Source organism: Chelonoidis abingdonii, chromosome 8 (genome assembly GCF_003597395.2).
Source record: "Chelonoidis abingdonii isolate Lonesome George chromosome 8, CheloAbing_2.0, whole genome shotgun sequence".
In the NCBI taxonomy this organism is placed as follows: Eukaryota; Metazoa; Chordata; order Testudines; family Testudinidae; genus Chelonoidis; species Chelonoidis abingdonii.
The window spans coordinates 24588538-24602957 of record NC_133776.1 but is presented as its reverse complement, the minus strand read 5'-3'; the positions used below and the strand labels follow the sequence as shown (position 1 = coordinate 24602957).

The 14420-nt window shown below is 42.9% G+C and overlaps 1 protein-coding gene across 3 annotated transcripts in view; it reads right to left on the bottom strand.

Annotated features, from left to right (window-relative positions):
• The window catches only part of VEPH1 (ventricular zone expressed PH domain containing 1), a 175518-nt gene that overhangs the window by 92281 nt on the left and 68817 nt on the right, over positions 1–14420 (bottom strand). The window lies entirely within an intron of this gene.

Sequence of the window (14420 nt, the reverse complement as noted above, 5' to 3'; positions counted from 1 at the left end):
TAAGGCCGCTTTACACTATCAAAGTGCTGTAAAGGGCTTTAGAGGATCAGGGCCAAAATAGACATTAACTTAGAAAATCTTCCCTTAATAACTTTAAGGAAATGCACAATTTAGGTGAAAAAGCCCTATGTGCAGTTAAACAGCCGGTAGTTCATTTGCATAACTGTAGAACATTTAAAAGGACTGTATGAGTGCAACCAGCAGCTGAATAGCATAAAAAGCATTATCACTTTAGTTATGCATTCCCTTAAAGTTTTCCCATGTGAATGTCTGTTTTTTTTAAAGGATTATTAAAGTGTCTCCCATCTAATTTTACTGGGCTCAGAGCTGATTGGGGGGCTATTGCATTTATACACTTTAGCGGTCTCTAAACTAACCAGTCTCACCCTGTATGTGTACCATCAATGAGTAGACACTCTTCTATCAAACACTACTATCATCTTGCGCCTGCTCTTGCTTCCAATGAGACAGTGTGAGTTTGGGCATTCAGTTCAGTGACAGCAGGATCATGATCCATATATGTTAATGCTGTAGACACTGTTGCAGATCCTAATATAATTCCTTGGGTAATGCAGATATTATAGTTTTCTCTTGAAGATACGCTGGGATTTCCTCCTTGCAATTGGTAATATCTCCAAGTGTAATAAAAGCTACATATATAAATTTTGTTCTTATAGAAATATAGTGTCGGAAAGTTTGTGTGTGTATATATATATATTTATTTATATCAGATCCCAAAGTATATCTCCATGAGATGTTCCAAGGCTTCTCTGTTTTGTTAGGATAACTCCATTGACTGTAATACATTCAAACTCCACATTCATCAAAACATTAGAGGACAAGTATTGAGAAAAGTGCACAGAAACCACAAATTGCAGCAGTACTAGCCAGGTCCAATGAAACAAACTCCAGGACAGAAACTCAGTTGGTGTAAATGGGTGTAGTTCCATTGAAATCACAGGCTACTCAGTACACTCTTTGTAAGTTGTTATAAAACCAGGAAGAAATTTTGCTTTCAGGATTTATAGTAAATAAAAATAACAACATTGTAGCAGAATCCAAAATTTCTTTCTTTGGTTCCCCAAAATTAGCTGAAAAATACTCCAAGTGTACTTCAGTGTAATGACATTTTCAAGGGTTGGTCAAGGGTCGGTCCTGGGGCCAGTTTTGTTCAATATTTTCATTAATGATCTGGAGGATGGCTTGGACTGCACTCTCAGCAAGTTTGCAGATGACACTAAACTGGGAGGAGTGGTAGATATGCTGGAGGGTAAGGATAGGATACAGAGGGACCTAGACAAATTAGAGGACTGGGACAAAAGAAACCTGATGAGGTTCAACAAGGACAACTGCAGACTTCTGCACTTAGGACGGAAGAATCCCATTCACTGTTACAGACTAGGGACCGAATGACTAGGCAGCAGTTCTGCAGAAAAAGACCTAGGGGTTACAGTGGACAAGAAACTGGATATGAGTCAACAGTGTGCCCTTGTTGCCAAGTAGGGCTAACAGCATTTTGGGCTGTATAAGTAGGGGCATTTCCCCTCTCACCATGGGGGCAATCCTCCTCTCACCATATTGGTGTATTTTGGAGGCTGCAAAATAGAATAGATACTGGTACACCCCTGCTTCCTAGAGTCATAGTTTTAGGCCAGAAGGGACCTTTCTGATTATCTAGTCGGACCTCCTGCATAACATAGGCTATAGAATTTTGGCCAAATCATTTGGTCATAAATTCAAAATGATCTGGACAAATTGGAGAAAAGTTGAGGTAAACCAGATGAAGTTTAAATAAAGACAAATGCAAAGTGCTCCACCTAGGAAGGAACAATCAGTTTCACACATACAGAATGGGAAGAGACTGTCTAGGAAGGGTATGGCAGAAAAGGATCTAGGGGTTAAGTGGACCACAACTAAATATGAGCCAAAGTGTGATGCTGTTGCAAAAAAAGCAAACGTGATTCTGGATGCATTAACAAGTGTGTTGTGAGCAAGACACGAGAAGTCATTCTTCGGCCTCTACCCTGCACTGGTTAGGCCTCAGCTGGGAGTATTTGTGTCCAGTTCTGGCACTGCATTTCAAGAAAGATGTGGAGAAATTGGAGAGGGTCCAGAGACGGGCAACAAGAATGATTAAGGTCTTGAGAACATGACCTAGAAAGGAAGGCTGAAAGAATTGGCTTTGTTTAGTTTCAAAAAGAGAAGACTGAGAGGGACATGATAGCAGTTTTCAAGGTATCTAAAAGAGTGTCATCAGGAGAGAGAGAGAAACTTGTTCACCTTAGCCTCTAATGAATGAACAAGAAAGCAATGGGCTTTAAACTGCAGCAAGGGAGATTTAGGTTGGACATTAGGAAAAAGTTCCTAACTGTCAAGTAGTTAAACACTGAATAAATTGCCTAGGGAGGTTGTGGAATCTCCATCTCTTGGATATATTAAAGAGTGGGTTAGATAAATGTATCAGGGATGGTCTAGACGTACTTGTTCTTGCCATGAGGGGCAGGGACTGGACTCGATGTCCTCTCGAGGTCTTCTCAGTCCTAGAGTCTATGATCTAAATAAGTGCTTTCTGCACTAACCCTGTTTGAACTAGAGCAGGCCTTCTAGAATGGCATCCAATTTTGATACTAATTGATTGAAAGTCAGTTTAGAGACAGCAGCCTACAGTGATGGTAGAAGACATTTGATATACTGATTTTACTGAAGTTCCTGCAGGTACTTGTATGTTAGCTCATTATTAATTGAGTACATTTAGCATAATTGTATACTCTTGTTCACTCTCACAGCGTGACAAATGTCTCCACTTATCAGATATAAATAATAACAGAATTGGTTTTACCTGCTTCCTAATGTGGGGTCGTTTTCCAGTTGTCGGATAAGAAAGCTTGGCTATGGCAGTGAAACTGTTACCTCATTACGGTAGATATCTTGCTCTGGTTGCCCAGAATATTTGAGAGGTGTCAGTGATGTTCTTAACTCCAGCAGAAGAATATGGTGAAACGAGTGCTCCATGTTGCCAGCTGATTTACCAAATAGATCAGACACATCCTGCTCTCTCTATCCATTAAGAGAGATAAATCATTTTAAAATGAATGCTTTTAATATTTGCTTAAAACTAAAGCCCACTGTGTGGTATCTTACTGAGAAAAGCACAAAGCAATGTTCACTGGTTGTTTCCTGGATTACTAGAAAAGGACAATTGCATCAACTAGTGACATTTTTACATACAGTTAGTTTCTATTCTATATTATCTATGCTGGCCTGACAAATAACACGACCTAGCATTCAGGGAAGAGAAGGACTGGAAGGACCGTGAAGCATTGCAGAGTGGCTGCGCGCCTGGCCCAGAGGCAGTAGGGACATCGAAGAGGAATCAGGAGATATGGGTTCTATCGGCTGAATTTGCCACGGTCTGCTGTGTGAACTTAGGAAATCTGTTTACCTTTCTCTCCTGTGTTTCCCCTCCACTTGTTGTTCTTATGCTGTAACATCTTCAGGCAGGAATGTACTTCTCATGATGGGCCTGGTTTGTCATTTACACTAAAGCTCTCTGGCAGCATAAAGGTTGATACTTCTTTAAGGCCGCTTTACACTATCAAAGTGCTGTAAAGGGCTTTAGAGGATCAGGGCCAAAATAGACATTAACTTAGAAAATCTTCCCTTAATAACTTTAAGGAAATGCACAATTTAGGTGAAAACCGCTATGTGCAGTTAAACAGCCGGTAGTTCATTTGCATAACTGTAGAACATTTAAAAGGACTGTATGAAGTGCAACCAGCAGCTGAATAGCATAAAAAAGCATTATCACTTTAGTTATGCATTCCCTTAAAGTTTTCCCATGTGAATGTCCGTTTTTTTTTAAAGGATTATTAAAGTGTCTCACTATTTTACTGGGCTCAGAGCTGATTGGGGGCTATTGCATTTAACACTTTAGCGGTCTCTAAACTAACCAGTCTCCACCCTGTATGTGTACCATCAATGAGTAGACACTCTTCTATCAAACACTACTATCAATCTTGCGCGGCTCTTCGCTTCCAATGAGACAGTGTGAGTTTGGGCATTCAGTTCAGTGACAGCAGGATCATGATCCATATATGTTAATGCTGTGACACTGTTGCAGATCCTAATATTAATTCCTTGGGTAATGCAGATATTAATAGTCTTTGTCGGAACGCTGCCAATCTGGCGAATACAGAGAAAATCCTTCAATGTGATCTAAATAAGAAACTAACAGTATAAATTTTGTTCTTATAGATTAGTATTGGTGGTGAAGTTTGTGAGTGATATATATAATTTTATTATATCAGATCCCAAAGTTATCTCCATGAGAATGTTCCAAGGCTTCTCTGTTTTGTTAGGATAACTCTCTTGACTGTAATACATTCAAACTCCACATTCATCAAAACATTAGAGGACAAGTATTGAGAAAAGTGCACAGAAACCACAAATTGCAGCAGTACTAGCCAGGTCCCAATGAAACAAACTCCAGCGACAATCCACGTTGGTGTAAATGGGTGTAGTTCATATTGAATCACAGGCTACTCAGTACACTCTTTGTAACGTTTTATTAAAACCAGGAAGAAATTTGCTTTCAGGATTTATAGTAAATAAATAATACACATTGTTAGCAGAATCCAAATTTCTTCTTTGGTCCCCAAAATTAGCTGAAAAATACTTCCAGTGTACTTCAGTGTAATGACATTTTCAAGGGTGGTCAAGGTCGGTCCTGGGGCAATTTTGTTCAATATTTTCATTATGATCTGGAGGATGGCTTGGACTGCACTCTCAGCAAGTTTGCAGATGACACTAAACTGGGAGGAGTGGTAGATATGCTGGGGGTAAGGATAGGATACAGAGGACCTAGACAATTAGAGGACTGGGACAAAAAGAAACCTGATGAGGTTCAACAAGGGACAACTGCAGACTTCTGCACTTAGGACGGAAGAACTCCCATTCACTGTTACAGACTAGGGACCGATGACTAGGCAGCAGTTCTGCAGAAAAAGACCTAGGGGTTACAGTGGACAAGAAACTGGATATGAGTCAACAGTGTGCCCTGTTGCCAAAGTAGGGCTAACAGCATTTGGGCTGTATAAGTAGGGGCATTGCCAGCAGATCGACGGACGTGATCCATCTACAGGATCTCCATCACCGCCCACCCCGTCACACCCACACTCCCGGTCATAAAAACGACTCCCACATCTCACTCACCGGACTTGAGAGCCTATCTGGAGTACTGTTGTCTCCAGTTTTCCTGGCCCCACAGACCCTACATAGAAGGATGGTGAAAAACTGGCAAGAGTCCAACACGGAGGGCAAACAAATGAATTAGGAAGGGCTGGAGCTACATGACTTATGAGGAGAGGACTGAGGGAGACTGGGATTGTTAGCCTGCAGAAGCACGCAGAAGAGGGGAGATTTGATAGCTGCTTCCAACTGCCTGACAGGGGGTTCCGAAGAGGATGGATCTAGACTGTTCTCAGTGGGTACCCCTGATGACACGAACCAAGGGAGTAATAGTCTCAAGTTGGCATGAGGGGAGGTGTTAGGTTGATGTAGGAAAAACTTTTTCACTAGGAGGGTGGTGAAGCACTGGAATGGGTTACCTAGGGAGGTGGTGGAATCTCCTTCCTTAGAGGTTTTTAAGGTCAGGCTGGACAAAGCCCTGGCTGGGATGATTTAGTTGGAAACTGGTCCTGCTTTGAGCAGGGGGTTGGACTAGATGACCTCCTGAGGTCCCTTCCAACCCTGATATTCTATGATTCTATGTCATGTCTGTTCTTCTTGGGCTATTTAAGAATGGAAGAAAATAATAATTTCCAATACAGTTGGGACATGAAAATACTGCAGAGACTTCAGCAAAACCACTGTCAGTTAATCTATCTGTTGGAAAGCTATAGTCTGACTCAGTGTCTTTTTTCTTTATGGGTCAGAGATCTTAACTTTTTGGTATATATTCACTAATTTATTTAGAAGACATTCCTCCCTTTAGGAGATAAACAAGGGCTCAGTTAACATCTAACACACATTTTTTGTTTCCTAAACAATATTTGCAGCAGACATAACTGGAATGGAAGTTTCCACCATTTTCGTGATATTGTGTTCCAGCTGGAATGACTCCAGCAACGCTAAAATGCTGCTGTTTGCCCAGAAAGGGGTAGAACAATAAACCGTAGCTAGTAATATAATATGTTATTATTATTCAAGGCAAAATTACAGTGAAAAAATTCAGCATGAAAGCAGCCATTATCTTTGCCACAATTTAGATGAAAAACTCCTCATAAAATGTATTTAGATATAAATAACCACTGTTATTTTAAGCTTGATTATTTTGTATATTTATGTGCTTTACCAAAAGCATCTGTGGCATTTTATGGTATTACATTACCTGTGACGGGGAAAGATTTAAAATAAAGAAATCAAGATCGGCAACATTCTAAAAATATTCGCTGTGTGGAATCAAGCAAGATCAGAAAACTAGAAAAGAAACCCAGAGTAACTCCAGATTTACACTGGTGAGCTGAAAACAGTATTGGCTCAAAACACTCTGCATTTGTAGGATTCCTAAAAACGTCCAATTGACTTTCCCACCCAAACTGGAGATGCTTTCCTTTTGAAAAATTGCCAATTAGGGGTCAAATTCTGCCTTCAGATTCATACATGAGGCCCCCACTAAAGTCAGTGGAATCTGTGTGGGTGAAAGGAGGGCAGACTTACATCTCAGGGGATGTATTAGGCTTTTCTAGCAAGATCTCATCTCTTTAGGGGTTCTACCTAAACTATCTGGGTACTCAATATATTTTAGTATGGCACAAGAAGTTGCTTCCCGCAGTTAGAAGGCATTACATTACTTTCTATCTACCTTTACAGTCTATACCCAAAAAGGGTCAAATCCTGAAATCCTTGCCCTAAATCTCCCAGAGGAGGCCACAAAACCTGGAACCCAACTGAGTTCGGGGGACAACAAAGACAACAACAGGAACAGGTGTGGGGGGTCAAAGGGCCTAAACTAAGGATATCAGAGGGTAGTGAAAGGCAGGTATATCGACCTGAGAATGAGCAGGTCCCTGTTCCCTGGATAGCCAAACAAGGGCTACTCCAGGCCAACCAAGACACCTGATGCCAATTTAACCAATTCAGGTTGTTAGGTTAATACCGGCACCTGACCTCAGTTAACTGACAAAGGGTCAGTTAAGGCTGTTAGGCTAATGGAGACAGCTGGAACTAATTAAGGTCCCACTTATACTGCTTTAAAAGCTCTCCTTCCAGTTCTCTTGAGGGGAACCCAGGTGAAAGGAGCTGGAGGAGAGGAAGCATTACTGAACCCTGAGGTAAGGGTGAAGCTTAGAAAAGGGGACCACGGGGAAGTGGCCCAGAGAATCAAAGCAGCGTCAGTGGAGAAGGGAAGCCGCCAACAGCTGCTATCATTAGGGTCCCTGGGCTGGAACCCAGAGTAGAGGGCAGGCCCAGGTTTCCCGCCCCCACTTCCCCACTCCAAATGATCTACAGAGGTCCCTTTGAAAGGAGAAACAGACTTTGGTCCAGGCAAGAGACCAAACGGTGCCTATGGAGCTGTAAGGAGCACTAGAGACTGTGGGTATTCCACCTTCCCACCTCCCATATTGGCCTGTGATGAAAATAGCTCAATAAGCTGTAACCTTTACTGTCATACTGGGAAAGGGAAGTCATACTGAGGGCCTTAGCGAGCTTCTGAGGCAACTGTATCCATCAGGAAGCGTGGGACCCACCAGAACAGGCTCGGAGCTTTGTCACAGTGGATATCATAGAATCATAGAATATCAGGGTTGGAAGGGACCTCAGGAGGCCATCTACTCCAACCCCCTACTCAAAGCAGAACCAGTCACCAACTAAATCATCCCAGACAGGGCTTCGTCATGCCTGACCTTAAAAACCTCTAAGGAAGGAGATTCCACCACCTCCCTAGATAACCCATTCCAGTGCTTCATCACCCTCCTAGTGAAAAAGTTTTTCCTAATACCCAACCTAAACCTCCCCCACTGCAACTTGAGACCGTTACTTCTTGTTCTGTCATCTGGTACCACTGAGAGCAGTCTAGATCCATCTTCTTTGGAACCCCCTTTCAGGTAGTTGAAAGCAGCTATCAAATCCCCCTCATTCTTCTCTTCTGCAGACTAAACAATCCCAGTTCCCTCAGCCTCTCCTCATAAGTCATGTGCTCCAGCCCCCTAATCATTTTTGTTGCCCTCCACTGGGCTCTTTCCAATTTTTCACATCCTTCTTGTAGTGTGGGGCCAAAACTGGACACAGTACTCCAGATGAGGCCTCACCAATGTCAAATAGAGGGGAATGATCATGTCCCTCGATCTGCTGGCAATGCCCCTACTTATACAGCCCAAAATGCCATTAGCCTTCTTGGCAACAAGGGCACACTGTTGACTCATATCCAGCTTCTCCTCCACTGTAACCTCTAGGTCCTTTTCTGCAGAACTGCTGCCTAGCCACTCAGTGCCTAGTCTGTAGCAGTGCATGGGATTCTTCCATCCTAACTCTGCACTTGTCCTTGTTGAACCTCATCAGGTTTTTTTTGTCCCAGTCCTCTAATTTGTCTAGGTCCCTCTGTATCCTATCCCTACCCTCCAGCGTATCTACCACTCCCCCCAGCTTAGTGTCATCTACAAACTTGCTGAGGGTGCAGTCCACCCCATCCTCCAGTCCACCCTTGGGGCATACCACTTGATACCTACTACCAACTAGACATGGATCACTACCTGTTGAGCCCGATGATCTAGCCAGTTTTCTATCCACCTTATAGTCCATTTGTCCATCCCATACTTCTTTAACCTGCCAGCAAGAATACTGTGGGAGACCGTATCAAATGTTTTGCTAAAGTCAAGGAATAACACTTCACAGCTTTCCCCTCATCCACAGAGCCAGTTATCTCATCATAGAAGGCAATTAGGTTAGTCAGGCATGACTTGCCTTTGGTGAATACCTGCTGACTGTTCCTGATCACTTTCCTCTCCTCTAAGTGCTTCAGAATTGATTCCTTGAGAACCTGCTCCATGATTTTTCCAGGGACTGATGTGAGGCTGACTGGCCTCTAGTTCCCTGGATCCTTCTTCTTCCCTTTTTTAAAGATGGGCACTACATTAGTCTTTTTCCAGTCACCCAGGACCTCCCCCAATCGTCTTGAGTTTTCAAAGATAATGGCCAATGGATCTGCAATTACATCCACTAACTACTTTAGCACCCTTGGATGCAGAACATCCGGCCCCATGGAATTGTGCATGTCCAGCTTTTCTAAATAGTCCTGAACCACTTCTTTCTCCACAGAGGACTGGTCACCTCTCCCCATGCTGTGCTGGTCTGGACTGACCTTGTTTGTGAAGACAGAGGCAAAAAAAGCATTGAGTACATTAGCTTTTTCCACATCCTCTGTCACTAGGTTCCCTCCTTCATTCAGGAAGGGGCTCCCACTTTCCTTGACCTTCTTCTTGTTGCTAACATACCTGAAGAAACCCTTCTTGTTACTCTTAACACCTCTTGCTAGCTGCAACTCCAAGTGTGATTTGACCTTCCTGATTTCACTCCTGCATGCCTGAGCAATATTTTTATACTCCTCCCTGGTCATTTGTCCAATCTTCCACTTCTTGTAAGCTTCTTTTTTGTGTTTAAGATCAGCAAGGATTTCATTGTTAAGCCAAGCTGGTTGCCTGACATATTTACTATTCTTTCTACACATTGGGATGGTTTGTTCCTGCAAACTCAATAAGGATTCTTTAAAATACAGCCAGCTCTCCTGGACTCTTTTCCCCCTCATGTTATTCTCCCAGGGGATCCTGCCCATCAGTTCCCTGAGGGAGTCAAAGTCTGCTTTTCTGAAGTCCAGGGTCTGTATTTTGCTGCTCTCCTTTCTTCCTTGTGTCAGGATCCTGAACTCGACCATCTCATGGTCACTGCCTCCCAGCTTCCCATCCACTTTTGTTTCCCCTACTAATTTTTCCCTGTTTGTGAGCAGCAGGTCAAGAAAAGCTTTGCCCTAGGTTGGTTCCTCAGCACTTACACCAGGAAATTGTCCCCTACACTTTCAAAAAAGTTCCTGGATTGTCTGTGCACCGCTGTATTGCTCTTCCAGCAGATATTGAGGTAATTGAAGTCCCCCATGACAACCAGGGCCTGTGATCTAGTAACTTCTGTTAGTTACCAGAAGAAAACTTCCATCCCCGTGGTCTGGTGCTCTATAGCAGACTCCCACCACAAAATCACCCTTGTTGCTCACACTTCTAAACTTAATCCAGAGACTCTCAGGGTGGTACTCAAGGTAGTAGCTGTTCTATTGCTTATACATCTCTGCTGCAAACCACCATCAAAATAAATTAGGCTATTTCCTTTGGTCAGCTGCTGCAATGCTTATGGCTAAACAGCTATGCTTGCATGAGATTACTATTTTTATTATTTTGCCTGGGTGCACTAATTATTCATTTTCTAAATACTTGACATCAGTTCAGCTTTTATGATGCCAGCTGTGCGTCTGCTTATTTTATTTTTAGTTGATTTGCTGCACTGTTGTAAATAACATCCAATGATTAGAAGCGAGTGGAATTTTTGAAGGATTAAAAGAATTTTTTTTTTCCAGAAAGTCTACCTACAGCTGAGAAATGGGCAGCTTCAAGGGCTCTGCAGACACCAGAATTGTGCCACTGCCTCTGCCTGCTCAATGTGGGGCGGGGGCAGAACCTCTCAAGAGAGCTAATGCGCTATTTTAACAAAACCTTGGGAAGAAAACTGGAGCATGAGCTGAGGACCACCATGTTATTATGAGATACCAAAAACGGTTCCCCTATGAACAACACAAAATACCTCCCCAAAGCTTTCAAAATTTGCTTAACCCCCTAAGAGGGACCTTGTATACAGACCCCCACCCCACACTTCATGGCAACATATTACACTGTTACTAAAATACCACTCTGACTCACTTTTTTCCCTTTTTAAAAATCAGAGCTAAATGTTACATTTTAGGTTGCATGCACTAATTATACCAGGCAGAATGATACTATTGGGATACTGTGACTAACAGAGCCCAGAACCAAAACTTTCAGGAACAATATTAGTAATTGTATATTTTACCTCCTACTCCCAAAGTTCAGGAACACTCAAACTTCCAACAACAACATGCAATGCACGGTTTGGGCAAAGACCAAGGGGTAGATTCTGTGCAGTACAGAACTTACAGGTCAGGAGGTGAACGGTAAAGGTAATTTTAAGTCACCCTTGCAGCCTCCTGAGTCTAAGCTATTCCCACACCTGCAGGACCCAGACATAATTTAGACAGACTTGAGGGCCTAAGTTAGAGTAACCTCCCGCATCTCCACAGTGCTCTGTGCTGCAGCCTCATCTCCACCACACCCCTTCTGCCCCCAACCCCACCCTGGACATGCTGCTTCCAAGCTGGACACACCAGTGGTTGTAGGGGAGCCCTTGAAGGACAGCGATCCTCCTTACTTTCTACACCAAGGAATTCTTCCCTGACCAGAAGCAGGATGTGTAGGACCCCATATGCCACTCTGGTCCCTCTTCCCAGCAAAAAGTAGCCAGAGCAGGAATGAGAGTCTGACTCTAAGCATGGACAATTTCAGACCAAAAAACTGAAGCTGGATGTTTCAGAAGGTTATAAGTGTGTGTAACCAGGTGGCAGATACTGGCAAATTGTTTGGGAGCCTTAACAATGCACCATCTGGCCTGAGTACAATATAAAATACATCAGTGTCTCCTGAACCCATTGAACAATGTGGTTCAGAGAAGAGTCAGTAAGTTAAGCTTAAATAAGCAAGGCACACAGACAGGTCCAAAGCACATTCTTCTTCCTATCTGTACTGTTCCTAACCCAGTTAGTCATTTGGATCAGGGTAGACAACTTCAATTACCTAGGACAGCGGTTCTCAAACTTTACCAACCCAAGGACCCCCATTCTGATTAAAAAAATTTCCCAGATCCCCAAGATCCACACTCAGCCTCACGCCCCGCCCCCAGCACCCTTCCACACCCCAACCCCCAATTTTGTGAGCATTTATGGCCCACCATACAATTTCCATACCTAGATGTGGCCCTCGGACCAAAAAGTTTGCCCACCCCTGGTCTAGGAGCTCAACTTATTTAGCTTAACAAAGAGAAGGTTAAGGGGTGACTTTATCACAGTCTGTAAGTACCTGCATGGGGAACAAATATTTAATAATGGGCTCTTCAGTCTAACNCCCCCCCTCTGCCCAGCTCCACCTCTACCCCTCCTCTTCCCTGCCTCTTCCCCTCCACAAACGCGCCCCATCCCCGCTCCTCCCCCTCCCTCCCAGCGCCTCCTGCATGCCGCTAAACAGCTGTTCCCCAGTGTGCAGGAGGCACTGGGAGGGAGGGGGAGGAGTTGATCAGTGGGGCCCAGTTTGAGAAACACTGTCCCAGGACATTTTTTAAAAAGCAAAAAAAGGGGAGAGGAGTTGCTTGACCATTTTGGAAAGTTCACCTTGGTTTGTTGCTTATATAAATGTTTTTCAATATCTAGTGAAAGGTCTGCCAGATGTCACTGCCAGATGTCACTGGAACAGGACAAACAAGTCAAACTTATGTTATCCCTTCAAATATTCAGTGTTCATCGCTACATAGTCAGACTGTAACTAAACACTACACTAAGTCAGCACGTTACAGCTAGTTAGAGAACAAGACATATGACACAGGAAATAACTTCAGTTACTAAACACTTACAGAAGATCAGTTCAGAAGAAATATACCACAGGTATATGGCCCAGGCTGAGACTGAAGAGACTTTGGTAGCTACAACTCTAACATCAGATGAAATATACAGGAAAATATACTCAACAAATTGTTTCTTTGCAAACTGATTTATTACTGTTTAATATTTCAGTCTCTGTATGAGACACAAAATCCATCTAGACCATTACTTCCTGAGCGTGGATCTTGGGGGTCTGGGAAATTGCTATAAATCAACTGAAGTGCCAATGTAGTGTACTGATTAAGAGGCTGTAGGAGAATGCAGCCAAAAAGTGGTTAAAGCAATACACATCTGTTGGGATCTCTGATTCTCTCAAATGGGAGAAAGATGTTCTAATGGACTAAATACAGAACCTGAATCAAATGCCTCAGTTCTAATTACAGGTCTGCCACTATTAGGTTTAATTAGTTAGATATTGTAAAGCTTTTGTGTGCTGTGAGCTGCTAAGAATTGTTCAAAGAAATGAACAGATGCTGCACAGGATTGGTCAATAGCAATTGCTGGGGAAGGTTAATTTTACTAGGTTCCCTAACCATCCTAAAAGGCAGCAACAAGCTAATTTTGGCTCACTCTGCCCTGCTAGCCTGGGTTTTTGACACTAATGGCAGATAAACTTGCTGAGTTGAAACAGAGGTCTGATTTAATTCTCATAAGATTTATTTAATTAGATCTAAATGGCCCAAGCTCTAGTAGAAATAGTAAACATGATTTCTTCTTGTGCTCTTTCCACCATTGTGAGCAGACAGCTATTGCCTGTCTGTTATGGCACTATATACTGCAAATCAAGAGCCAAAAGACGGACTTTGCCTTATTGCAACAAGTGAGATCAAACAAAAAAAATGGCTTTTGCTTGTATATTTCAGTCCATTATTAAACAAAAGTGACATCCTTAGACTAGAAATGCTTGTGGGGATGCTATATATACACCACTTGCTGCCCCTCCCCTCCCCCCCAGTGCATTCTAAAAAAGTCACCAATTGATTTTCAAGTACAGCTAGCTATACTGACACTTAAGTAAGGTACAAGCAATTACTTGGAGCCTAGACTTTTGGGGCCTCTGCAGTCTGCACTGATTTATCAGCCCTTGCATGCTTAATCTCCCCATCAACCAACTGGACTGTAGAGGAAGAATCACACCTTCAACCCCTGAGCTCATCCTCTGAACCAGAATCCAAATGGTCACAGCCCAATTTCCTCCTCCCTCTGCATCAGACTCTCACTTTAAATAAAAGCAACTACCTAACCTAAGTTTATGGGAATGGCAATTCCCCATCCATCAAAACAGTTGCATGAAGGAGCATTTTCCCATAAACGTCACTGCATTCCTGATGTGTTCTTATCACATCAGTTTATCCTTTGCAACACTAGTGATGGACACAACTTAGCTAGATATAACTCGAGCCTGTCTGAAGTACACCAGGGCAGGCAATGAACAGTATAAGAGAGTCTCTGTCGGGTTAAGTCAGCTGAACTGCACCTTCATCTTGATGGCTGGTCATTTATCAGAGCTTGCAGTCTTCCCTTCTAGTTTTACCTATGGCTCCTTCCTCATCAAATATATTTGTTACTTCTGTGTGCTGATGTCGTCAGTGAGCTGTGTGACAATCTACAGAACACCGAGGCACAGTGATGCCTCACGATATAAAATAAATATTTT